The sequence below is a fragment of the Sarcophilus harrisii genome, chromosome X (assembly GCF_902635505.1).
Source record: "Sarcophilus harrisii chromosome X, mSarHar1.11, whole genome shotgun sequence".
NCBI lineage: Eukaryota > Metazoa > Chordata > Mammalia > Dasyuromorphia > Dasyuridae > Sarcophilus > Sarcophilus harrisii.
Window position 1 is genome coordinate 52,965,346 of NC_045432.1, and position 24,683 is coordinate 52,990,028.

The 24,683-nt window shown below is 43.2% G+C and overlaps 1 long non-coding RNA gene across 1 annotated transcript in view; it reads right to left on the reverse strand.

Annotated features, from left to right (window-relative positions):
- Nucleotides 1–24,683, reverse strand: part of LOC111721593 — a 59,561-nt gene that overhangs the window by 13,824 nt on the left and 21,054 nt on the right. The window contains exon 2 of the long non-coding RNA XR_004230508.1: nucleotides 2,469–2,858. This is a non-coding gene — a long non-coding RNA (uncharacterized LOC111721593). The remainder of the gene's footprint in view (nucleotides 1–2,468; nucleotides 2,859–24,683) is intronic.

The following is a 24,683-nucleotide window of genomic DNA, read 5'->3' on the forward strand; positions in this document are numbered from 1 at the left end:
CTAGAATCACTCAGGGACTCCAACAAGGGTGTTGACATGGGCTTTGACGTTGCCCTGCTTTGCTGTTGTTAGTCTGTTTACTTTCTTGATGTGACTGGTGAGGTGGGGATGGGGGGGGATAGTTGATGTTATTCCTAACACTTCCCTTGAATATTGATGAGTCCTTGTGCCATTGAACACTTCTATTTCTTGTGCACTGAACAAGAAAACTAGCTGGAGAGAATTCTTCTCAGGATCTGGATAGCCCAGAACCCGCCCCCCCCCCCAACATTCTCTGACCATTCTTTCTCCAAGCTGGAGGCACGATGTATGTCCTTCCCATTCTGACTCTGTCCTCCTGGTCCTTCTCTCTCTTCTCTTCACACTGTCTCCCCTCATTGTCCAGACGACTCAGAGGGCTACATAGTCAGCCTTCCTCTCTCTCCCGAGTTACAGTCCTGCATCACCAAATGCCCGATGGTCATATTCCCATCAATGCCCAGTGGCACCGCTAACTCAAGATATGCAAATTAGAACCCATGAGTTTGACCACTAACCTGACCTCTCTCCCTAACGTCCCCATTCTGTCAACTTAATCGCCATTTTTCTAGTTGTCTGAGTATACAAGGTAGGGGTTAGCTCTGACTCTTCCCTTTCCCTCATTCCCTATAGCCAATCAATTGCCAAGTCCTGTCGATTGTACCTCTGCAACATCACTCAGCATCATCCCCTTATTTTCATTTACCCTGCTACCAGCCTAATTCAAGTTCTCATCACCCTGATCACCTCTCGCCTGAACTATTGCATCAGTCTCCTAGTTGGACTCCCTTTATCCACTCTATTTCCTCTTCAATCCACGTTCCACATGGCCACCAAAGCATTATATGACAGGTTGCTCATGTCATTCTCTTGCTCACAAAACTTCAATGGCTCCCTATTGTCTCTAGAATAAAAATAGAAACTCCTCAGTTTCTCAGCATTTAAGATCCTTCACAATCGGGATCCATTCTATTTTTCCAGGCCAATTGCTTCTTTCTCCCCTCTGTGCTTTCTACATCTCAGTTAAACTGGTTTCCTCGCTGCTCCTCAGTGCGCTTTCTTCTATCTCTACCATCATCCTTCCCCTTCTTATATCTGCCCCTTAGAAAGTCGATCTTCCTTCACAACTCAGCATGGGAAACATGGCTAGGAGGATTTTCCTAAGGCTCCTACCAGCTCTTGGTGTTTTCCCAGTTATTGGACAGGAAGAACACTCAGCCTGGAGCCAGGTAGACCCGAGTTCAAATATGGCCTCAGATACTTACTTGCTGTGGGATCCTGGGTAAGTCATTTAATCTCTGTTGATCTTAGTTTCCTCAGCTGTTAACTGGGAATAATAAGAGTACCTCCCTCCCAGGGTTGTTGTGAGCTTCAGATGAGATAATAATCATAAAGCACTTAGCACAGTGCCTGGCACATGGTGATAATAGCAACAATAATAGCGAATGTTTATTTATTATGTATCAAGTGGTCTGTAAGCTTTTTGATGGCAAGGACTGGCTTGGATCTTCAATGCCTGGAGCAACAGCTCGCACACAGTAAGCACTTAATAATTACGCACTGAGTTGGATGGATGAGATGCTCAGGACCACTGTACTTTCCCTGTGCTTTCCCTTTCACTGGTGTCACCTTTGTAAACAAAGTTAAAAACATCATGGTGGACCAGAGGAACAAATGTAACTGTGCTGGGGTCTGGGTGCTTCGGACTCAATGAGCAGATCCGAAGGCGGCTAGGGCTGGAGGTTAAATCTTTCTCCAGACTTCGTTGAATTTCCAGAGGGTCCCAGGAAAAGACCCTCAAGGTTCACATCCCTTTGGGCCCAGAGTCATCTTAGCCCCTATTTCTCTCTGGTGCCCACCCTGGCTCTCCACAGAGACTTCTTTGGGGGGGCAGTCTTTCCCAGGACCAGGCTTTCTCTCCCCTTCTAGAGCCCACAGGGCTAAGAAGCCCCTACCCCCCAACCCCTCTTCCCAGATGCCCCCCCATAGCCTTTGTTTCTGCAATGCAATTTCTCAATGCGATGGCTCCAGGCTCCAGGCCCCAGGAGGAAAGATCTTATCTCCCTAATAAGACGGGCTTCATTCTGCCCGAGGGAGGAGAACCGACAGATTAATCCTGAGGCCCAGAATTTATTAAAAAACCTCTTTGGCTGTTAATGTGAAAGATGAAATTGTGCTGCAGGGAGGGGGCTAGACAGGCGCAGGGTGGATGGGTGCGGCAGCTCACTTACAAACTTGACTGGCTTAGGGAGCTCGTGGTTCAAGTAAATAGGCTTGTGCGGTGGCAGTGGGGGGCAGATAATCATTATGATTAGAGAGAGAGAGGAGTAAGGGCAGTCCAGTCACATTTCTCCCTGTCCTCCCTACTGTCTTGTCAGATTGCTCAGGAAGAATTCTGGGATGATAGCAGGCACACCCAAGTCAAGAAGCCCTGGCATCTCCAGACTCACCTAGCATAATGGAGCTGCGTGAGCCACCATTGACTGGAGAGGCACAGCTTGGCATGGTGGCTGTGGCTACAAGGTGTAAGAAGTTGCTCCTAAAAGGTCCAAGTTGTCAAGGACCTCGAGAGTCAGAGAGGTCATGTCTCCGGCGGATGACTCCTAATCAAGCCCGGCTACTGCTGGATACTACCTCATGGTCAAGCCTTTGACAGCCCCGTCTGCTGTGGCTGGATCTTCTGGAGTACTGGGACAACCGTATTTGGGAAGGTGCTCTCCAGACTCACCCTTAGGCAAGGGTCACGGGGTAAGGCCAAACATACGGACAATTCAGGTGTCCCATTGGTCTTTGTGATGTCGAGAGACCAAGGAAGGCCTCTGTTGGAGAACTTGTGATGGCTGTTGAGGAAGAACAGGCAGTGGTGAGTGACGGTTGTAGCACCGGAGGGAATGTCTACATTGAAGAGAGCACATCTGAGGGCCTAGCATGGCACCCTTCACACAAATGGCTCCCAATAAGGAACCCTCTAAAAGGGTTGGTTTGGAATGGTGGCAAAGCCCTTCTATAGCAGCCAGGGAGAAACCACATGCAACAGGAAAATAGCAGCAGCTTTATCAGCAGAAGACCAACCAGATGAAGAAATCCTGTCTTTGATTCACCATCTGTGTGAGCCTGGGCAAGTCCCTTCTTCTCACAGAGGCGAATGTCAGTCAGGTAAGATTTCAAATTCAGGCCTTTCTGGATTTTGAGTCTAGTACATGTCCCATCACCATCCCTGACCTTTCATTCTTCTCTAGGCATCTTGCTAACACTCTGGCTGGCTGGCTTTCTTTTAGCCCAATGTGGGCAGTGGCCACCAGGATTGCCTACACTTTTCCCAGAGCTCCCTGGGAGTATTGGGAAGCAGACAGGAGAGAGAAAGACGGGATGTGTCCTTTTGCAAAAGCAATGCTAATTCCCTACTCCACACACCTGAGCAAACAGCTTTGAGCAAAACCAAGGAAGCCAGAGACATCAAGTTCCAGAAGCAGGTCCCTTTTGATTGCAAAGGGGTTTGGGGGCTTGAGTCAATTATCAAATGGCTTGTTTGCATGAACATCATCTGTGGAGAGGGGGAGGCCTTTGAAGACAGTTCTTGGTTCTTTCTAAAGATAGCATCTGTGATCCCCAATAGGCAGGCAGGGAGGCAAAACACACAGAAATCAGAGCAGAAGGAGAGAGTCAAGGCCAAGGCAGGGAAGGCAACTAGGCCCTGGAACACAACCCAGAGCCAGCTAATGCAATCCAGTGCAATCCGATTGCCATTGTAAAGCATCTGCTCTCTGCCGGGCCCTGTGCTAAGCACTGGGGATACATTTGTCTAAAAAGTCCCCATCCCATCAAGGAGTCTATCTGTGACACAAGAATGGGATCATTCTTGGGGAGCCCCAGAGATTTCCCGCAAAACAGACGAAGCTCATTTCTCACAGAGACCGATCGGATCAAACATTTAGTAAGCTCTTACTACGTGCCAGGGACAAAGGCAGCCAGCACCAGAATTAGCTATTGACTGACTCTGGAAGGGAAGGAGAGAAAACGAGGCCACTAAGGGCCTCCAAATGCTGACAATCTATTGCCCACCTCCGCACTTTTGCCTAGAACGTGTCCCCTTCTTATGGCTGCCTCTTAGAAACCTTTCGGTGTTCCCACCTCTGTCACTGGGCTTCCCAGAGCACATTGTTATCCCATTCGAAATGAATGCAACACCTGGCCTTAGTATTTGAGCCAAGTCAAAGGTTTACCTGTTTTTCTTGCTTTGTTTCTCTACCTGTCCCTCCTTCCTCATCTCACTCTCTGTCTAATCTCAGCTGGGCCTTCTCTGCTGCCAGAAAGGTCTTTTATTCTTAATTAGATCTCTAGGATTCTCTCTCATAGCAGCAGTTGAAACAGAAAACACAAATATTTTCTCTTCTTGTCTCTCTCCTTTCCTCCCTCTTGGCAGAAGACCCCTACTCATACATCATGGAAAAAAAAAAGAAGCAATCTGTTTGGAGCATCCTCTTCTCCCCATCTCATACTTTGAACCTTCCAACATCAGCCCTCATTCTCTTCTCCTTTACTCTGATCTCAAAGAGTTGGGTCTATTTGTGCCCTTTGTCCTGTGCCAATCATTTGGTCTGGTAACTTGTTTCTTCATTTACCTGTACTTCTCACCCCTTCAATCTCTGTATCTATTGGTTCCTTCCCTCCTCTCTACAAGCAAGTCCAGGACTTTTCCATCCTTTAAAAAACACCTCTCTAGAGCTTGCCACTCTTTCCAGCTACTATTCCCTAAGATTCTTGTAGAACTACCAGAAACAGCCATCTATACTCATTGCCTCCACTTTCTCACCTCCAACTCATTTCTAAAGTCCTTTCAATCTACATGAAGACCTTCTCACTCAACTGAAACCAGTCTTCAAGTTCACTGACAGTACTTTAATTGCTAAAAACTCAATGTTATTTTCACAACCCCATACTTTGTCACCTTTTTCTAGTATTTGACACTGCTGACTACCCCTTCCACCTTCATATATTTTCTCCTCCCTGGGTTTTCTCTTCTTGTTCTCCTTTACAGATCTGATGGCTGGCTCCTTCTCAATTTCCTTTGCCTGATCATCATTCACATCCTTTCCCTGTACACATGGATGCTTCCACGGCTCTGTCCTGCTTCTTCCTCTCTCATCTCTACTCTCTTTCTTGGGAATCTCATCCACCCCATGGTTTGAAATGTCATACTACACTGATGACCTTCAGATATCTATGTTCAGCCTGAATCTCTCTCCCTAGTTCAGTTTCCCATAACCAATAGCTTGCTTCTCCCTGGATGGCTTATTGGCATCTCAAATTCACCATGTCCAGAACAGAGCTCATCATCTTCCTCATTAACTCAGCTTTCCTTCAAAGTTCCTTATTTTTCTCAAGGGCACCACCATCCTTCAAGTCACCAAGGTTGTTCTTTTTCCTATTTGGGGGACAAATTGGGTAAAAGGGAGAATGGAGCTAGCCATAGAGTTACCCAAACAAAAAGAAGAAAAGAAAGAGAAAGAACAATTTCAAATGCACAGAAAAGAAGTAATTTCAGAAGAAGACAAACAGGACAGCTTTGAAAGGATATTGAATTTAAACTTTGAAAAAACAAGTATGAATAATAGGGATTTAGAGCTTCACATTGTAATCCTTTTCCTCTTTGAATTGGTATATTTTTTGCTGCTGTTTGATTGATGATGATGACTGATGATGAAATGATGACGTTTCAATCATGTCTGACTCTTTGTGACTCCATTTGGGGTTTTCTTAACAAAGATACTGAAATGGCTCGCCATGTCCTTCTTCACCTCATTTTACACATAAGGAAAGGGAGATGAACAGGGTGAAATGAGTTGTCTAGGGTCATACAGATAGGAAGTGTCTGAGGTCACATTTGAACTCAAGAATCGGAGTCTTCCTGATTCCAGACCTGGCACTCTAAGCTCTGTACCACTTAGCTGCTCTTTACTTTGTATCTAAAAACATTCATTTTTGAGGTATTTGTCAAGTTCAGAATTTTAAAAATGAAATGCTTGTTGGTTTACTAATTGCCAAGCCTTATAATTCTACCTCCTCTCTCATTTACTTTCCCTTCTCATTCACAGAGCTAAGGCAACAGCCCCCTATGTGGTAATCCTGACTTATGACTTAGCACTCTTGACCCCATCTTCCACAATACTGTCAGATGGTCTTCCTAAAGTTTGTCTGATCATGTCATTCCCCCATGCTCAACAATTTCCAGTGACTTACTATTGCCCACTGAATATTGTATACATTGGTCTCCTTCTGTCCTTTTCCTTTCTCCTTGCTTCTTTTTCCCATCTCTGTTCCCCCTCTCTCTTCTCTCTCCTTGTCTCTCTATTTTTCCTATTTTATCTCTACTTTGCTTCTTCCATTTATTCTCTCCCTCCTTCCATCTCTCTCTGTCTCTGTGTCTGTTTTTGTCTCTCTTCCCTTTCAGCTACCTCTCTCTGTGTAAATATTCCCTTCACTCCCTCCCCTACCTCTATCTAGCTTACACACACACACACACACACACACACACACACACACACACAGACACACACACACACACACACACACACACACACATCTCCCATTTAGAGAACATTTAGAAGTGTCCAAGAAAGACGGGCCTCTCTAGCAGCTTATTCATTAGCATGCATTTATCCTCCGCATTCACCAAACGTCTGGCTCTGCTCAGCTAATCAGTTCACCCACTCACAATAAACCTATTGACAGAGAAACTGACGCACACAGCAGTGAGGTGATCTGGCAGAAAATGCCGGGTGCATCTACGCCCGTGTGCGCCAATGACCTGCCTATTTGGGGGCTGCTGTAAATGAGTAGGCAGACAATCAATCAGGTCAGCCAACGGTCAGCCTGAATCTGTCATGAAGACAACTGCATCAGAACAGCCATTCTGTGATTAATTGATACCCAGAGCCTGATTATTAGAAGGGCTGGGAGAAACACAGAAATTGAAAATAATTTGGTAACATTATACAGAACAGATCCTGTGATTCAGTAGGCAGGGATTGGGGGGCAGTATTATGGCCACCCTCACAACAAGTCAAGAAAGTTTTTTCTGTCTCATCAAACAAAGCAAGGAACTAAGTCCATCTGGGCTCAAATTTTCAACTTCCAAGCATTAAGAAACTGCTCCTCTAAATGTACCTATTCTGTAGAAAACTGTAGCCAAGAGTTAGAGTTTGTATTAATTCTGAGGGGGATGAATAAAACTAAACATATAAATGAAGAAGCATTTTGGAAATCACTTTCTCAAAAGTATGGAGATGATGGTGATGAAGGAGGGATGAAGAAAACGAACGTTGAGGACAACTGCCTCCAAAGTGAAACCTGCACCTCCCAACAGCATATACCCTTAGTCACTCCCAGAGGGCATGGGTTCTGGAGGTGGAATGCTCCTTAGAGAAATTCTAGTCTAACATCTCATTTTACAGATGAAAAAACTGAACCAGAGGGAGACAAGTGTTTCTAGAATTATAGGAACAAAGATTTCAAGCCAGAAAGGACCTTGGCATCATGTTGTCTAGACCCCCCAATCCCCCACCCCATCTGATTATAGTGAATTTGGGTAGTATATTGTTTTAGAAACCCACAAATTACCATGATTTGTGTTGAATTGTATTTTTATTTTGTTAAACATTTCCCAATTACATTTTAATCTGTTTCTCAGAAAAATTTGTCAAAGTTCACTCAAGTGATAAATAGCAAACCTGGATTTGAATCCAGGTCTGGTACTCTTTCAGAGAAAATCCCCCATCATTATGCCTGGTCTTGATTGTTGGTATAGTTGCTTATCAATCACTTCAGCTTGTCACATGTGAACCCTAGCTAAGAATTTTACAGTCACTTTTATAATCACTCAATGGTACTATTTTCCCCTAAATTTCACCTCCTTTCCACCACCACTCCCACCTCTTCCCTAGTTAAAGATCAGAACTGTTTCTCTCCCCTCAGGTGGCTGTTTGATGGCCCTTCTTGGGCCAAATTCCCTACCTTAGGTTCAGATTTAAATCTCTCTCCCTCATAGCTTCTCAAAGCTCACCTCACCAATTCCCTTGAGTTTTGTCTTCAGAACAAACAGACTTCTTAATTTTTTCCATTCCTCTCACATGACCCAGGATGAATGTATGAGAGTGACCTGGCTAATCCTACTCTGTCCCACCCTACTTCATCTCTTTGGATCCTGTTCTCCAATGGTTCTGTGATCTTGTTGATGGCTTCATGATGAAAAAAGATGGATGTTCAATAAAAGGGAGTCATTTGAAACATTCCTATACTCATTTACATACACACACACACACACACACACACACTCACTCTCTCTCTCTCTCTCACAACGATGTAAACAGATTATTCACTTTGCAAAAACCTCAGACAACAGACACACAAGAGATAAATAAAAACAGGTACTGAGGGAAGTATAAGTAACAAAATAAATTACCCCAGAGAAAAAGGCTCAAAAAAGAGAAACCATCTATGGGATAAAATAACTCCACCAACAACAAAATAACAGCAGAGGGACCATTAAGTGATTTCTCTCTAAAAGTACATAAAGAAACAAGGATAAAAGCAGAATCTAGGTTGAAGAAGTGATAGAAGAGGAAAAGTCCTGAAATACTATGACCTTTAGCTCCTCACAACACTCTGCCCACAGGCAAATCTTTTACATTACTGCGATCATCAAGTAATTTTCTCCTGGTTCTGCTTACTTTGTTCTGTGTAAGTTTATAGAAGTCCTCTCATTTTCCCTGATTTCTTCATATTTGTCATTTCTTGTAGTACAATAACATTATGTCACATATAGCACAATTTGTTCAGCCAGACCTACTTCTTTTTTATAGATCAAACCTCTCCTTGTTTCTTTGACTTCACTGGGGACATGTACCTAATAGTGATATCACTGGGTCAAAGGAGATAGATAGTTTGGTGACTTTTTAAAGAGAATTCCAATTGTGGAAGCTAGGTGACGCAGTATATAGAGAGAGTGCTGGGCCTGGAGGCAGAAATACTTGAATTTAAATCTGGATTCAGATATTAACTAAATAGTAAATACGAACTAGGTGATATTGGGAAAGGCACTTGTCCTCAATTTCCTCATCTGGAAAATGGGAATAATAATAAGACTTATTTCCCAGGGTTGTTTTGAGGATCAGCTGAGATTATATTTGTAAAAGTGCTACATAAATGGTTTTTTTATTCAGCTTTTTTTTTAAGAATCATGTCAGACTCTTCATGACCTCATTTGGGGATTTCTTGGTAAAGATTGGAATGGTTTGCCATCTCCTTTACAGATGAGGAAATTGAGACAAGCAGAGTGAAGTGATTTGTCCAGCTATTAAGTGTCTGAGTTTTTCTGATGAGTCTTCCTGACTTCAGGCACAGCCCTCTATACACCTTGCCACCTAGCTGCCTATGTTAACATTAGCTATTATTAGCAAACTGTTTTCCAGTACAGTTGGACCAATTAAAAGGCTCAATCAGGAGTGGATTCTTTTGTCTACATTTTCCCATAGCCCCTCCAGTATTTAACATATTTGTATCTTATCATCTTCCCATACCTTCTTTAAAGTCCATCCTCCTTTAGATCACTAGCCCCAAGTGTACCCACCCAGAGACACCCGCCCTCCTATAAGTATGGACTTCCAGGGCTCATTGTCTCCTGAATTCAGCAATCAGTATAAATATGATCATATCTAAAATCCAACCCTCTCTATTATTCTGGTCTGTCCAAGCTGAGATAACGCTCTCTCATTTCCCATTTGAACTTTTGCTTTACCTACCTTGCAGAGTGAAGAATTTGGAAAAAGAGTTTTAACCTACTGCACAGTAGGCCACTGGAGTAATTTGAAAAAGCCTTCCCTCACAACTCCTTGGGTGGTGAAGAAAGCCAGCCAAAGACAGGCAGGGTCCAACATGTTTCCTCAGGAGCTACAGCAGAGATTCAGGCTAAAAGTGCCTGCCTCCCCACTGGTATGTCTGCCAAGTGAGGCAGTCTATTAGCTCAGGGAAAAGAAGGGGCCATTCAGGGCCAAAGAGAGGGAGCTGTCCTTCAGCACCCATCAACAGAGGAGCCCAAGTCAGACTTAGCAGTCAGATGTCAAAACACATTAATAAAAATAAATACCTAAACAGGCCACCCAAAGAACGGCCAGCAATTCTGGCTGGCAAGGCTGATGAGTCAATAACGGCCCGTCAGATGGAATTATTCTGGAGGAGTGATCAACTGCCTAGCTGCACGGTTTCTTTGGGGGACAAATATGAGAAAGTGGCACCAGGAATTAATTCCTTGGCTAAGGGAATGACAGAGGGGACAGATAGAGGATGACCTCCAGAAAAAATACAGCAGCAATAAAAGGAAAATCTACTGGAAAGGAAAGCTCATAAACAAAGCTTTCTTCATGTAGTTGGGCAGCAGTAAGGTGTGCAGACCCTTTAGAAACCAGGTCCCTCCAGTACATGCTGGCAAGGAAAGGAAAACTAACTGCTCCTAGCTTTCCAGTGAACCACGAGAGACTCAGAGCACCGACCTCTACTCCTCAGTAGGATAGCCATGGGAAATTTGCGACATTGCTTTGTGCCTCCGTTTCCACACATCCTCAATATTGACTCGTTAAATATTTATCTATACTTCATGGTTTCAAAAGAAATGACTCATCCAAGCTCTATTGACCTTTTAAAAAACTTACTAAAAGTAATTTTTATGTCTTATTTTTATATCACAGTCATTTCTGGACTTACCCCCTATCCCCACCCCCTACCCCTGGGGATAAAAATCTTCCTGGTAACAAAGAAAAACAGTAAAGCTAAAACAAACCAAGGAACGACTGTGTCCCATTGTCCCACAAGAGATGAACTGTTCTGCCATTGTAATCCACACTATCTTTCAAAAGAAGAAATGTTTGCTTATCCATGATTCACCGGGCTTTCTCTACTAGATCCTTTGCTTCCTAGAAAATTCATGGAATACTCACAGAATTGAATTCCTTCTCTCCAGGTATGAATGGGAGAGTATTATGGACCAGTTTGAAAAGCTGATTTCTGAGGTGTATGTGAGCTCAAACATATGTATAGGTCCCTCGCCCCAACAACTGTCTTCCTCCCTCTCACCAAACACCTTCTGGCTCCTTCCTTCAGTGGGCCAGGCCAACCATTCTACTTGTTCATGATAATATTCTATATTCTACCTCTGTGCCTTTCTATAATCTGGCTTCTGTGCTTGGACTACACTCCTTCCATACCTCCACTTCTTGGAACCATCAGGTTCCTTCAAGACTCAGCTTGACAGCCATGTCCTACATGGTGCTTTTCCTGTTCTTCCCACTCAGCTGTTCCCATCCCTTCCTTGAAATGACTTTGTTAAATAGAAAAAACTTTAATAATACAATACTTTGCAAGCATGCTGTATTGACTGACTTGGAAAAGCATTTTCTCCTAGCCGAATGCAAGTTCCTGGAGGCCAGGTATCTTTTCATCTTTGGTTTTGGAGGTCCAGCATCTAGAATGCTGCCTGACACATATTAGAAACTGGATAAATGTCTGGAGGGCTGGACTGAATTAGCAACCTCATGCCAAACTCTCCTCTACATACAGCATCTGTTGCTTAGGAGGAATGGAGAGCTGGACTTCTGCTCCCGTCTGCTCTGTCACCATCAAGACATCCAACTCGATAAAAATTTCCTGTACACAAAGCCCCATGTTCGGCACTGGGAAGAGACAAAGGGTTTGAAGAAGACAAGGTCTCTACCTTCAAAAAGGGTTTGGTCTATACTCTTCTCTTCACAGAAGCCACAAGAATTTACTCAGAAGATTCTCAGACAGAACAATATCACTTGGTCAACAACCATTTCCTGAGAGCTCACTGTGTGCCAATATAGCTAGGTGGTGCAGTGGATAGAGCGCTGAGCTTGCAATTAGGAAAACTCATCTTCATGGGTTCAAAGCTGACTAGCTGTGTGAATCTAGGCAAGTTATAACCCCATTTGTCTCAATTCCTTATCTACAAAATGATCTGGGAAAGGGAATGGCAAACCACTCCAGTATCTTGGCCAGGAAAATCCCAAATAGGGTGACAAAGAGTCAGGTGCAATTGAATAACAATAAATTACTAGGTGACAGGCACTGGGCTAAATGCTGGGAATACAAAGAAAAAGAAGGGAGCGGGCCACAGAAGCATGATGGTGGAATCCAGAGAACAGCTTGGTAAGAAACAAAAAGGTGGCTGCTCAGATGTCCTCTTTAAAAGGAGGTCCTTAGCAGAGCCCTACAAACAGAAATAAAGGTTGAGATTGAGGACAAAGGACAGGAGCATGTTGAAGGGAGGTAGAAGAGTAAAGCAGATACCTTTGTACTCCCAATTGCTCTCACTGAAAAGAGATGCCGATTACACGGCAGAGATAGGTATGATGTGGTAGACCCAGGAATCCTAGAGATGGCAATGGATGGGTTAGTGTGCCATGAGTACAGCTGTTTGGATCAAAGGTGGTGTACTTATCAGTAAAGAAAGGAGAAAAAGGAAGGAAAGAGAGAGAGGAGAGAAGAAGAAAAAGAAATGGAGGAAGAAAGAAATGAGAGAAAGAAAAAGGGAAAACGAAGGATAAAAAGAAGAGGAAGGAACAAAAGAGAGGAGAAAGGAAAGAAAAAGAAAGTAAAGGATCAAGGAAAGAAAGCAAAAGGTGAAAGTAAATGGACAAAGAAGAAAAAAGGAAAGAAGAAAAAGGGGAAAAGAGAGGGAAAGAAATGGAAAGAAAGATAAAATAAAAAAGAGGAGAAATAAAAGAGAAAGGGGGGCGAGGAGGTGGAGGAATCAAGACATGGAAATGAAAACTCTGCCACGTACATGCTCCAGGGAACTGGACATCAAACCTTCACTTCACCCAGGCTGATTCTACTAAGCCCACCTCATCAAGATGTCCGACACACCCTTTTGATGCCAATAATGTTGGGGCAATGCTGATTGTGACTGGCAACTGAATGATCAGTGGTGAAAGCCAGCTTCAGATACCTGCATTTTCCGAGCTACCAATCTCCTGGTTTCTTCTCCGAGTTTTCTTTCAAGAGACCTAGAGTTTTCTTGCCTTCTGAAAGACCCCAAAAAGTCCTTCTTAGCTGAAGGCTGCTACACCCACATATAGGAGTCAGAACTTGTAAGTCAGATATTAGCTGTGCACCTCCCATGGAGCCCCAAATCAATATTCATCAGAAGTAGGTGGAAAGGGGAAAGGAAAGGAAAACCATTGATGGATCCCTAAACATAAACATAAATAAATCTTTGATTTTCTCAGAGAGCAGAATCAGGAGCAATAGGTGCAGGAGCCTTGTGATCATTTAGGTTTTTCGGATAATATCTGCCCTCAGAGAGCTTACTGATTCTCCCATGAGAAAAGTATCTCAGGCTGTCAGCATGTCAAGAAACACCCAGAAATTATTTCTGCCGAGCCATTGAGGATACAGGTGCTCTATCTTCATGTAAAAGCTTTCTGGAGTTCTTTTTATACATGCATACACACACACACACACACACACACACACACACAGACACCTATGCCAACATGACAGTTGCCCCTGGAGAGGCAAGAAGGCATAGCTCTAAGCCCAACAAGGTGCAACTGTAGCTACCTAGCTTTAGTCACCACTCACCTGACAACAGCAAAATTCATTCATTCACTTGCTCAAGGAAAACTGATTAAGCAACTACTACATGTGACCCTGGTCAAGTTACTTTTTATCCTGTTTGCTTCAGTGTCCTCATCTGTAAAATGAGTTAGACAAGGAAATGGCATACCGCTCCAATATCTTTGTCAAGAAAACCCCAAATGGGATCACAAAGACTCAAACATGACTGAAAATGACTTTACAACAACAACAAAAATGTGTAGAACCCTGTGGTAGGTCCAGAGGTCTTAGATATGCTCACAGAGCTTATATCACAGATTTGTTTTCATATAAATATACCAGGTCCATTCAGATATAGAGAACAGTATAAGTAGAAGCCCAGCGCCCAGAGGAGGCAATTTTGGTTTAGGGGTAAGGGGGTTGTCTGGTTTTAGTGAGTCAGAGAGGCCATGGAGGGAAGAGGTATGAATCAAGCAAGACTGGAAAAGTTGGGTATTGCCAACTGAAAGCCAAGCCAACTAGCTTGAAATTTACCCAGTAGGCAATACGGGGAGATGAGCTGGAACGAAATTAAACAACAGGTAGACCTTTAAGAAATTGCAAAGCTTTTTTAATGACTCCAAACTTGGCCCAAAAACAAAGGATGCTTTTAGATACTGATATTTGGCCAGTCCTCTGGCTCTGAGACTTCTAGCATTCTGGTCCTTGGATCACTGAAAATGAACATCAGTTGGAGGGCAAGGGTGAGGTACTTGGTGGATGTGGGCAGGCCGTAGCACCTTAAAAACACAGAATTATGCAAGAGAAATGGTGGAAGGGGGGGGGGTCAGCAAAGATGTGCCAGAAAGAGGATGAGTTAGGTGGAGAGAGCAAGGGAGAAGCCACAGCCAGTTCTCTCATCATTGTGACATCAGGATAAATTAGCAAGGAAGTGAGTCAACAAGCATGTAGTAATTTACTGTGTGCCAGGCACTGCGCTAAGCTCAGGAGATACAAAGAAAGGCCAAAAATGGCCTCTGACTCCAAGGAGCTCACATTCTCATTGGGGAGACAGCATGCAAACAACTAGATTCTTAAAAGATATATGCAATAATTAAGAAAACTCTGAGGTACCACTACATGCATCTCAGGTTGGTTAAGATGACAGGAAAAGATAACGATAAATGTTGGAGATGTGGGAAAACTGGGACACAAATACATTGTTGGTGGAGTTGTGAAGTGATCCAACTGTTCTGGAGAGCAATTTGGAACTATGCCCAAAGGGTTAGCAAATTGTGCATACCCTTTCATTCAGCAGTGTCTCTACTGGGTCTATAACTCAAAGAGATCATAAAAATGGAGAAAAGATCCACATACACAAAAGTGTTTGTAGCACCCTTTTTTTGTACTGGCAAAGAACTGGAAACTGAGAGGACGACCATCAGTTGGGGAATGGCTGAATAAGTGATGGTACATGAATGTGATGGAATATTATTGTTCTGTAAGAAACAATCGGCGGGATGATTTCAATTTCAGAAAGGTTTGGAGGGGGTGGGGGGAAGGGAGAAAGAAAAATTAGGAACACAAGGTTTTACAAGTGTGAATACTGAAAATTATCTTTGCATGCATTTTGAAAATAAAAAGCTATTATGAAAAAAAGATATATGCAATGTAAAGGGGAGGTATTTTCAAGGGAAAGGTATGGGAGGAAAGGTTGTATTAGATAGAACCTCTGTGGCAACCTTATGGGAAAATATAGGCTAGAGAAGCACAGGATGAGCAGGCACAGATGGGTAGCAATTTGCATTGTTGGACGGAAAGCGCACATCAATGAGATCAGAGATCCATTTGATTATTTGTAGTCATAGAGAGCCACTGAGGACTCTTGAACAGAGGAGTGGCATAGCAAAAGCTACATACACACAATATTCTAAAAGGCTCATGGGAACAATGGAGGCAGAAAGACATATTAGGCAGAAATTGCAGATACCCTACTTCAAATTGGAATGAAGTAGAACTGGGGCCCTTTTCCCACAAGCTCAGATCTCCCTGAATTTGCCCTAAAATATGTGGCACTCTCGGACTATCCCTAGACACCTGGTTTAGATGTCCCCTAAGAGATCATCTCATCCAAGTCCCCCTTCCCCTTCCCCATCTTGTCTATGACTCTGCTACCCTTGACAATCCCAGGTGACACATTGGATTGACTACTGTCCTCCTGCAATATAAATAGATAAGGATATTCCTTGGCCCCCAAGCTCTCACATAAGAGAGTCAATAGCAAGAATGGTGAACTAAATATCAAGGCATCTGGGTCCCAGTTCTGACTCCAGCACTTTCTGATTGCGCAACCTTTGAGCACAAGAGGCAACATTTGAATCCAAGGGCATTGCATTAGAAAGACCTGGATTCAAACCTCACCTCCAATATATACCAGTTGTAGGATCTGATAAGGCACTAAACTGCCCTGTGCCTCAGTTTTCTCACCTATAAAATAGGTGATGACCCTTGATGGCCTCTAAGCTGTAAATCTACGTGTTTATAAGTCATCTCCCACCCCAAAACTTTAGTTCCTTTCTCTGTCAAATGAGAATTTAGGGATAATACTACCTTGTCTGTGTTTTTATTCTTCTGGTGAGGATTACAGGAGATAATGAGCACTTCAAGTTTCACCTTCAAACAGGAAGAATTGGGTTCAATGAGGTATAGAAACAAGGGGAAATGAAGCCATAACACTTGAATATCTGAGTTGGAAGAGACTCGGGGACCATCTTATTTAACCTCTAGCTTGAAAAGCAGTTTCCCTCTACAGCATCTTCAGCAAGTACTAATTCTGGCTCTTCGATGAAGACCTCCAGCAAAGGAGGATTCTTGAACAGAGGAGTGGCATAGCAAAAGCTACATATATGCAATATTCGAACAGACGCATGGGAAGAGGCAAAAAGACATATTAGGCAGAAATTGCAAAGATACCCCGCTTCAAATTGGCATGAAGTAGAACTGGGGTCCTTTTTCCACAAGCTCCCAAAAAAGAAGCTGTAGAGACCTGTGGCAGTTCATTCTACCTGGGGAATTCCTAATCACTAGAGGGCACTGCAGTGGATGGAATTCTGGGCCTAGAGTCAGGAAGACTCATCTTCATGAGTTCAAATCTAGCCTCAGACACTTACTAGCTGTGTGATCCTAACCAGGTTACTTAAAACCATTTTGCCTCAGTTTTCTCATCTGTAAACTGAGCTGGAAAAGGAAATGGCAAAGCACTCAATATCTCTGCCAAGAAGATCCACAATGGGGTCAGAGAGAGTCTCACACAATTAAAACAACTCAACAACAATCATAAAGCTTTTCCAGATATCAAGCCTGAATCTGGCTCTCCATACTTTCTACCTGCTCCTTTCAGCGCTGCCCTCAGGAGCCAAACAGAGCAAAGTTAATCCCTCTTCCCAGGGAGAGCCCTTCAAAAGAGTGGAGACAGCTAGTAGAGCTGAATAAAAAGCTTGCCCATAGAGTGCCCAGTTGAGGCCCACTGCTGGTAATGCCATTGGGCACATCATTCAGGAATACATTAGACAAGAATACAGGCATGGGGAAACATACACATGGAGCAAACGCAAAGTAAAAATCAGTAATATGATTGATTTTTTAAATAGAAAAATTATAGCATTTCATAAGTTCTTATAGCAAAGGTAGTAGAAACAATTCACTGAATCCTAAGATTTTCTTTTGTCTCAGTAAAGGGATGAAACCTGGAAAGATTCAGATTGATCTGGCAAGAGTTAGTTGTTCAATGTTTAGTGTGTGAGCATTCACATTTCAAATCTCAATGCTAGGAATTAGGATTCTATTGTTTTTTATTGTCTAAACTTAAGAAAGTGATGAAGAAAATGTTAGTTATGCAGTTAGCCCTCCCCACTCTCAGAGAACTAGTTGTTCACCATTTACTAGCACACCCCTAGAAAGATCCTATTCTAAAATATGGCTGAACAGTAATTCATTTGAAAAAAGATCTGGGGGTTTTCGTGGACAATAAGCTCAATATGATCCAACTGCATTGGTGTAGGAGCCAAAAGAGCAAATACAATCTTAGCCTGCATTAAAACACCCAGGGCTCTAAGGTCAGTGTTGTTTCCACTATACCACACTGCCTCTTCTTCCAGAAAACCAAAAAAAAGGGAGGGGAGAGATCTATTGTAATTTCATTATCTTAGAGAATATAGTCACCAACCTGATTTCTTTTACAGGGTCAAACCACCTTAGAGATAGTGTTCAGTTCTAAGTGCTACAGATTAGGGAGGAAGTTAAGAGAGGGAAGAATGCCCAAAGCATTATTAAAAGACCTTCAAAGTGTCAGGCATTGAGCTAAAAGCTGGGGCTACAAAGAAAGACAAAAAATACTACCTATCCTGAAGGAAGTGACACTCTAATGGGGAAGGCAACAAGCCAACGTACAAACAAGCTCTATGTAGAGAAATTGGGGATAATTGTAGTCGGCAGGAACCAGGATTAAGAGGTATTTGGAAAGGTTTCATGTAGAAGACGGGATTCTATTTATTTTTTTTCAATTAAAGCTTTTTATGTATATATATATATATATATATATATATATATATATAGAGAGAGAGAGAGAGAGAGAGAGAGAGAGAGAGAATGAATGAGAATTTTCAGCATTCACCCTTACAAGGCCTTATATTCTAGTTTTTCTCCTTTCCTTCTCCTTACTCCCTCCCCTAAAAAACAAGCAATCCAATATATGTTAAACACGTGCAATTCTTCTATGTATATTTCCACAAATATCATGCTGTACAAGAAAAATCAGATCAAAAAGGAAAAAATAAGGAAGAAAACAAAATTGAAGCCAGTGACAAAAAGAGTAAAAATACTCTGTTGTGATGCATACTCAGTACCCACAGTCCTCTCTCTGGGTACAGATGGCTCCCTCCCCCCCCAAGATCATTGGAACTGGCCTGAATTATCTCATTGTTGACAAGAGCCACGTCCATCAGGATCGGTCAAGAAGATGGAATTTTAGCTAGAGCTTGAAGTAAACCCATGGAACCAGGAAGTGGAGATGAGAAGCAAGATCATTTGAGGCAACAGTGAGTGCAAATGCCTCGGAGGAGAGATGGAGAATCTTATGTGAGGAACAGCAAAAACACCAGTCATTGAATCTAAAATAGCATGAAGGGATTTATGTGCGATTGAAAAAGAATGAAAAACCAGAAGTGGAGACTAGGTAATGAAAGACTTTGAATGTCAAACAGAAGACATTTGTATTTTATCCTGAAGATTATAGGGAGCCAATGAAGTTCATTGAGTAAGAGCTTATTCAGGTAGTCAGACTTGTGCTTTAGAAAAAACTAATGTGATAGACAAGTAGAGGATGAAGTAGAGAGAGACTTGTGGCAGGCCATTGCAATAGTCCAGGTGCGAAGTGATGAGGGGCTGTACTAGAGTGGTGGCAACAGTCGCAGGAGAGAAAAGGCCATTTGCAAGAGATGTTTCAAAGATAATGTCAACCAGCTTTGCCAGTAGGCTAGATACGGAGGGTAAGAGAAAGTAAGGCATTGAGGACAATACCTAGGTTTTGATGCTGGGTGACTGGAAGGACTGTGGTGCCCTTGATGATATTAGGGAAGTTTGGAAAGGAGGAGGGCTTGGGAGGGAAAGTTGGGTTTAGTTTTGGACATGATGAATTTAAGGTGAATCTACAAGATGTACAGTTTGGGATGTCCAATAGACAGTTGAAAAGGTAATTAAGATGGAAAAGCATCTCAAGATCATGGCATATAAAGATATGCTGAATGAGGTGATCGTATTTAATCTAGAGAAGAGAAGAATCAAGAAAGGCCTGTTAGGTGCCTTCAAGTATTTGGAGCTCTATAACGTGAAAAGAAATATTAAACTTGGTCCTTTAATCCCAGAGGGTAGAACTGGGAGCAATGGGAGGAATATATCAAAGAAAACTGACTCATCATTAGAGTAGAATGAGCTGCCTCAGAATGCAGGGTTCTCCCTAACCAAAAGGCTCTAGCAACACATGGACATGCTGAAAGAGTGTCTTCTCCCTTCCATCTGGGTTGACCTCAATGGTCTTGGAGGGCCCATTTAACCCTGAGAATCCACAAGAGATAGAGCTCAAGAGGCCAAACCAAGATATTTATATTATCACAAAGCATGTTACATAGCCAGAGAAAAGAGACACACATACAGAGAGCTAAACAGAGACAGAGAGACAGAGAAACAGAAACAAGAGACAGGGGTGGAATAAAGGCTGTCCTTGAGAGGAGGAGAGGAAGGGGAGAGAAAGGCCAACTTTTAAGTAAAGAGTCTGCCTCTGGTCCTAATGGAGCCCTAGAAACTGTTATGGCATATGTGCCAATATGCCATAATTGGAAAGAGCACCCCCAATGGATCTGTGGCCTCTAGCACTCCTGCCACAGTCTTGATATGGGTAAATAAAGTCAGAAGATTGAGGTTTGCACCTTGGCCCTGGCCCTCATTCCTGTCCTATGTGATCTTGGATCAGTCATTTCTTTTTTCAAATGAGGTCAAACTCAGTGTCCTCTGGGATCCTTTCCAGGTCTGCCTCCAAGCTTTTTGGATCCTTTTTCCCCCTAATTCTTTCGGGTTTACAAAGTGTTTTCTTCACAGCCACGCTACAAAAAGGAAGGCCAGCATTACTATTCCTGTTTTACAGATGAGAAGTGAGAGGTGGAGTGACTGCTCAGTTAACAAACTATGGATCCTTTTTGTTCTGCTTCCAGGGCCAGGATTCTTTCCCCCATACCTAACTATGTCTCTAAGGTAAGAAAACAGAAGAGGTGGAAGGGAGAGTCATTTCTATTCTCCTCTAGCTACTCTCCGGCAGCCTTTTGGTTGACAGTGCTCCAGCCTGGGTCCCAAGACCCTTTAATCCTCCCCAGACATTACTCTTCAGGCACACTCAGAGCTCTGTTACTTCCAAGGTCACTTCTGCTTCTGAGATCCTCCGCTTAGATTTAGATGCAGCCAGCAGGCTCACGTCTGCTGCCTCTGTGGCTCCCTTGCTGTGCCTTCCACAAAGCATGGTGGACTGGGGCTAAAGTCCAAGTTGTTATTTGACCTCAACCTATAGAATCAGGAACTTTTGAGATACTTGGGCTATGCCTAGTCCTTTGAAGCCCATTAAAATCATTCTACTGGCAACAGAACAGGTACTACCAGGTCCCCAAAAAGATGCATTCTGGTTCAGGATAACTGATATCTGACAAAGGACAGAGGTGCTTTGGAAATGAAAACTCCATGTTGGTTAGAACTTGCATCCCCTTCCTTCCAGCACCCCCATACTGAGCCATGCACATGCTCCCCACCTCTCTCCCAAACCAGCTCAATGTCCACAAGCACACAAAGAAATCAGAACACACAGATCTAGTTAGTATGGGGGACTCGTTCTAACTGTGGAGGTCATTCTGTTGGGAAAAACAACAACAACAACAACTCTGACAATGACTAATCTGCCAAGCGGCTGCTTCGCTGTCCAAAGATTCATAGCTTTGTTCTCCAAAGGTCATCCCCATCAGTTCTAGTCAATTAGAGGATAATTTATTGTCTCTTCCTTCAGTGACCTCCCAGACCATATGCTGCTCGTCAGCAAGGGACTATCCTCCGAGGTAAAGTCAGACATGCCAAGACTCCCAAAGAATCCCAAAAAGGTGGCCAAAGGGACTGAGGGGAGTTGTGGTGGGGTTTCCATGGCAAGAAACATTAGTTAAGTCACATGATGTGTATCACAAGTCGATGCAACTATGGTAACTGGGCTCACCACCCCTTCACAGGTTTGTGTCTCTACAGCCAGAGTCCATGAAGTATGTGTGTGGTGTGGCTGCAATTAGAGCATTTTCCTCTCAGGGGCTGGAACCCAGTTTAGGGTCTTCTCGGCCTACAATTCCAAGCCTGGAAGGTACCTGTAGGACCATCAAGTCTAATCCGAGTAGGCATGCCCAACGAGTGGTCATCTAGCTCTCTGCGTGAAGACCACCTATGGGAGGGAGCCTGTTCCATTCAGGGGTTACTTGGATTCTTGGGAAACTATTCCTAACATCAACTTAAAATGCACAACTACGCCCATAGTTTCTGTTTTGTCTTCTGGGTCCAAGCAAGACAAATCTAATCACTCTTCTTTCCCACGGCATCCCTGAACAACCAACCTGGTTAACAAGCATTTTCCATCAATTATACTTCTATACACATACACTTCCATATTCTCTCTCTCTCTCTCTCTCCCTCCCTCTCTCCCTCTCTCCCCTTCTGTTTTATATATGAGAAGTGAGAGGTGGAGTAACTGCTCAGTTAACAAAATATGGATCCTTTTCCCTCCTTTTCTCTCTCTCCTTCCTTCTCTCTCTCTTTCCTTCCTTCCTTCCTTCCTTCCTTCCTTCCTTCCTTCCTTCCTTCCTCCCTCTCCCCTTCCTTCTGTCTCTGTATCTCCCTCCCTCTCTCTCTTCCTTTCTTACTCCTTCCCCCCTCCCTCCATTAAAACAATCCAGAATGTCAGTTTATTGGTACTTGTTGAAAACGCTGCATTTTATAGCAGTATAAAAATCTAAACATGAACATTTACCAACATTATTAATATATTTAAATATGAAAAATAACTAGGGCATATTCTAAAGAAACACAAATGTTAAGATACAATGAAGGAGCTGTTCATTAATCTCTCGCTATTTTTTGCTCCTTCACAATATTAAAAAATAAAACTCCTTTCACCTATGGACATTGATGTTCCAGCTTGCAAATCACTCCCCCTTTAAGTAGCAGTGAAATGCCTCTATTTGGTGATTTGAAGCCCACAGTAAATCAGTAAGGTGGGTAGTTCAATTATTCTTGTTACCATTTTACAGGAGAGGAAATTGAGATTTGAATAGTGAAATCACCCAGTAGGTGACACAGTCAGGACTGAAGCACAGGGTATCTGACTCCAAACTAGACTTCTGGTCTCTTCTTGACTCTGCCACATTGCCTTTAGAGCTTCCTCAGATGTCATGACTGCTTCCTCAGTTTCTCCCCTGCTCAATTCTCACAAGGCAAGAATATCCAGGGTAGGAGGGAGACACACTGGCTATTCCCTAGTGTTCTATTCTCACCCCAGCTCCCATGATCAGCTAGTCAACTGCCGGAATCCCTCTTCTTCTCATCTCCTTTGTATCTTATGAATGAATTAGTTGTTCCAAAAACTTCATTCTCTCCTTTTCAGAACTCTATTTCCTCCTCCTGAATGTACTGCCCATTTCACTGTTTCACCTAACCATAAGAAAAAAGCAACAGTACCACAACAGTCCCCAAGGTCAGGCTTCTTGCCATTAATTTGAATCAACAAGTATTTAGTAAGCCTCAGAGACCAGCCAGGACTCATGATATGGACGTTACCCATAAACCAAGAGTCCAAGAGTGTGCATATCTCACAGAAAGGGCAAGTGGGCATATCATCCCCCTATCCTTTGAAGCACAAAAGATGCTGATGGAACTCGTATCTAGTTTTTGGGGGCACAGTCACCAGGTATCTACTGATCAGGATGCCTAGCCAAATCTCTAGTGTTTTTTTATTTTTTTGAGGCAATATGTGTTAAGTGACTTGCTCAGGGTCACACTGTAAGCGTCTGAGGTCAGACCTGAATTCAGTCCTCCTAACTCCAAGGCCAGTGCTCTATTCTGCAGTGCGGCCTACCTGGCCCTTTTCCCCTGTGTTTAGAAGAGATCAGGTTGATGCTACCCACTCTCAATTATCAAAGGGTCATTGAGAGTAGAGATCCTTGGGCAAGGCCCAAGGCTTGCATTTCCTTCATTTTATGCTCTTTCCATCTTCCAGCATTCACAAAAACATGACTCCCCCTACCCCCAGAAAGCCACTGAATTGAGACTCACTCTTTTCAGTGCTAGGAATGCCTCCTCTTACAGTCCCTGCCATGCCATCCTTCCAGACACTCATGTTTGCTGTTTCAGAGTCATCCTCAATTCCTCCCTGTCTCTCATCCCTAGTGGTTAGTCAGGTGCCACGTTTTGTCGATTCTGCTTCCACAACATTTCTCACGTCTGTCATCTTCTCTCCACTCACATGGCCACCATGACAGAATGGTGTTTCTTTGTCTCTTTCCCAAACTACTGAAAGAACTCATTAATTGATCTTCCACCTCTCTGATCTCTCCTCTACATAGCTGATGAAGTAGGCTTCTTAAAATATAGCTTTCATCATGTCCCATTTGAGCGGCAGATGTAGGCTGATGGGGGTTCAAACCAGGAGAGTGGGTCAGGAAACCTTTAGTCCCCTGGGCTGGACAACAGCTCCCTCAATTTGTTTCTTCAAATTGAAAATAACTCAGTTGGACTGGACAAGTCCTATGGCCCCATCCAGCTTTAAATCTATAATCATCTATGGCTCTCTATTTCCTCCAACATAAAGCAGACTCCTCACCCTGGTATTTAGCGCTCTTCACAGTCTCTTTCTGTTCTGTCTTTTCAGGATTATTTGACACAGCTCACCTTTTCACATTCAACCTTCCAACCAAAGTGGTCAAAGAGCCATCTTTACAAATAACCCCTATCCTACTTCCATACATTTGTACAGGCTATCCAATATGTCTACATCTTCCCCCTCACAATCCTCACATGCCTTCCTTTATTCCTGTAATAATTGTCAGGTTGCCATCATTTTCACGTTTCATATATTTCTTCATTCGTGTACATTTTGTCTTCTCCAACAGAATGTAATCTCCTTGAGGGCAAAGACTGCTTCACGCTTTTCTTAGTTTTCCCACTGCCTGACACATAGTAGATTCTTCTTGAATTCAAGGTTCCACAATCAGAATAGAGTTGCTTTCCCTTCTCTCAATCTTTGTTCTTTGTTCTTTGAAGCCAGAGAGGAAACTTTGTCTTCTCCCCTTAGGAATGACCACATGCCCAAGAGGACTACATTTGTTGCCCAAGGAAGTGGGTTCAAATTTCTGTTCCACAACTTCCCAGCTGTTCTTCCCTTTTGCCTAGAATATGCCCCAAGTTGGAGAACCCCAAGGTAACAGAAA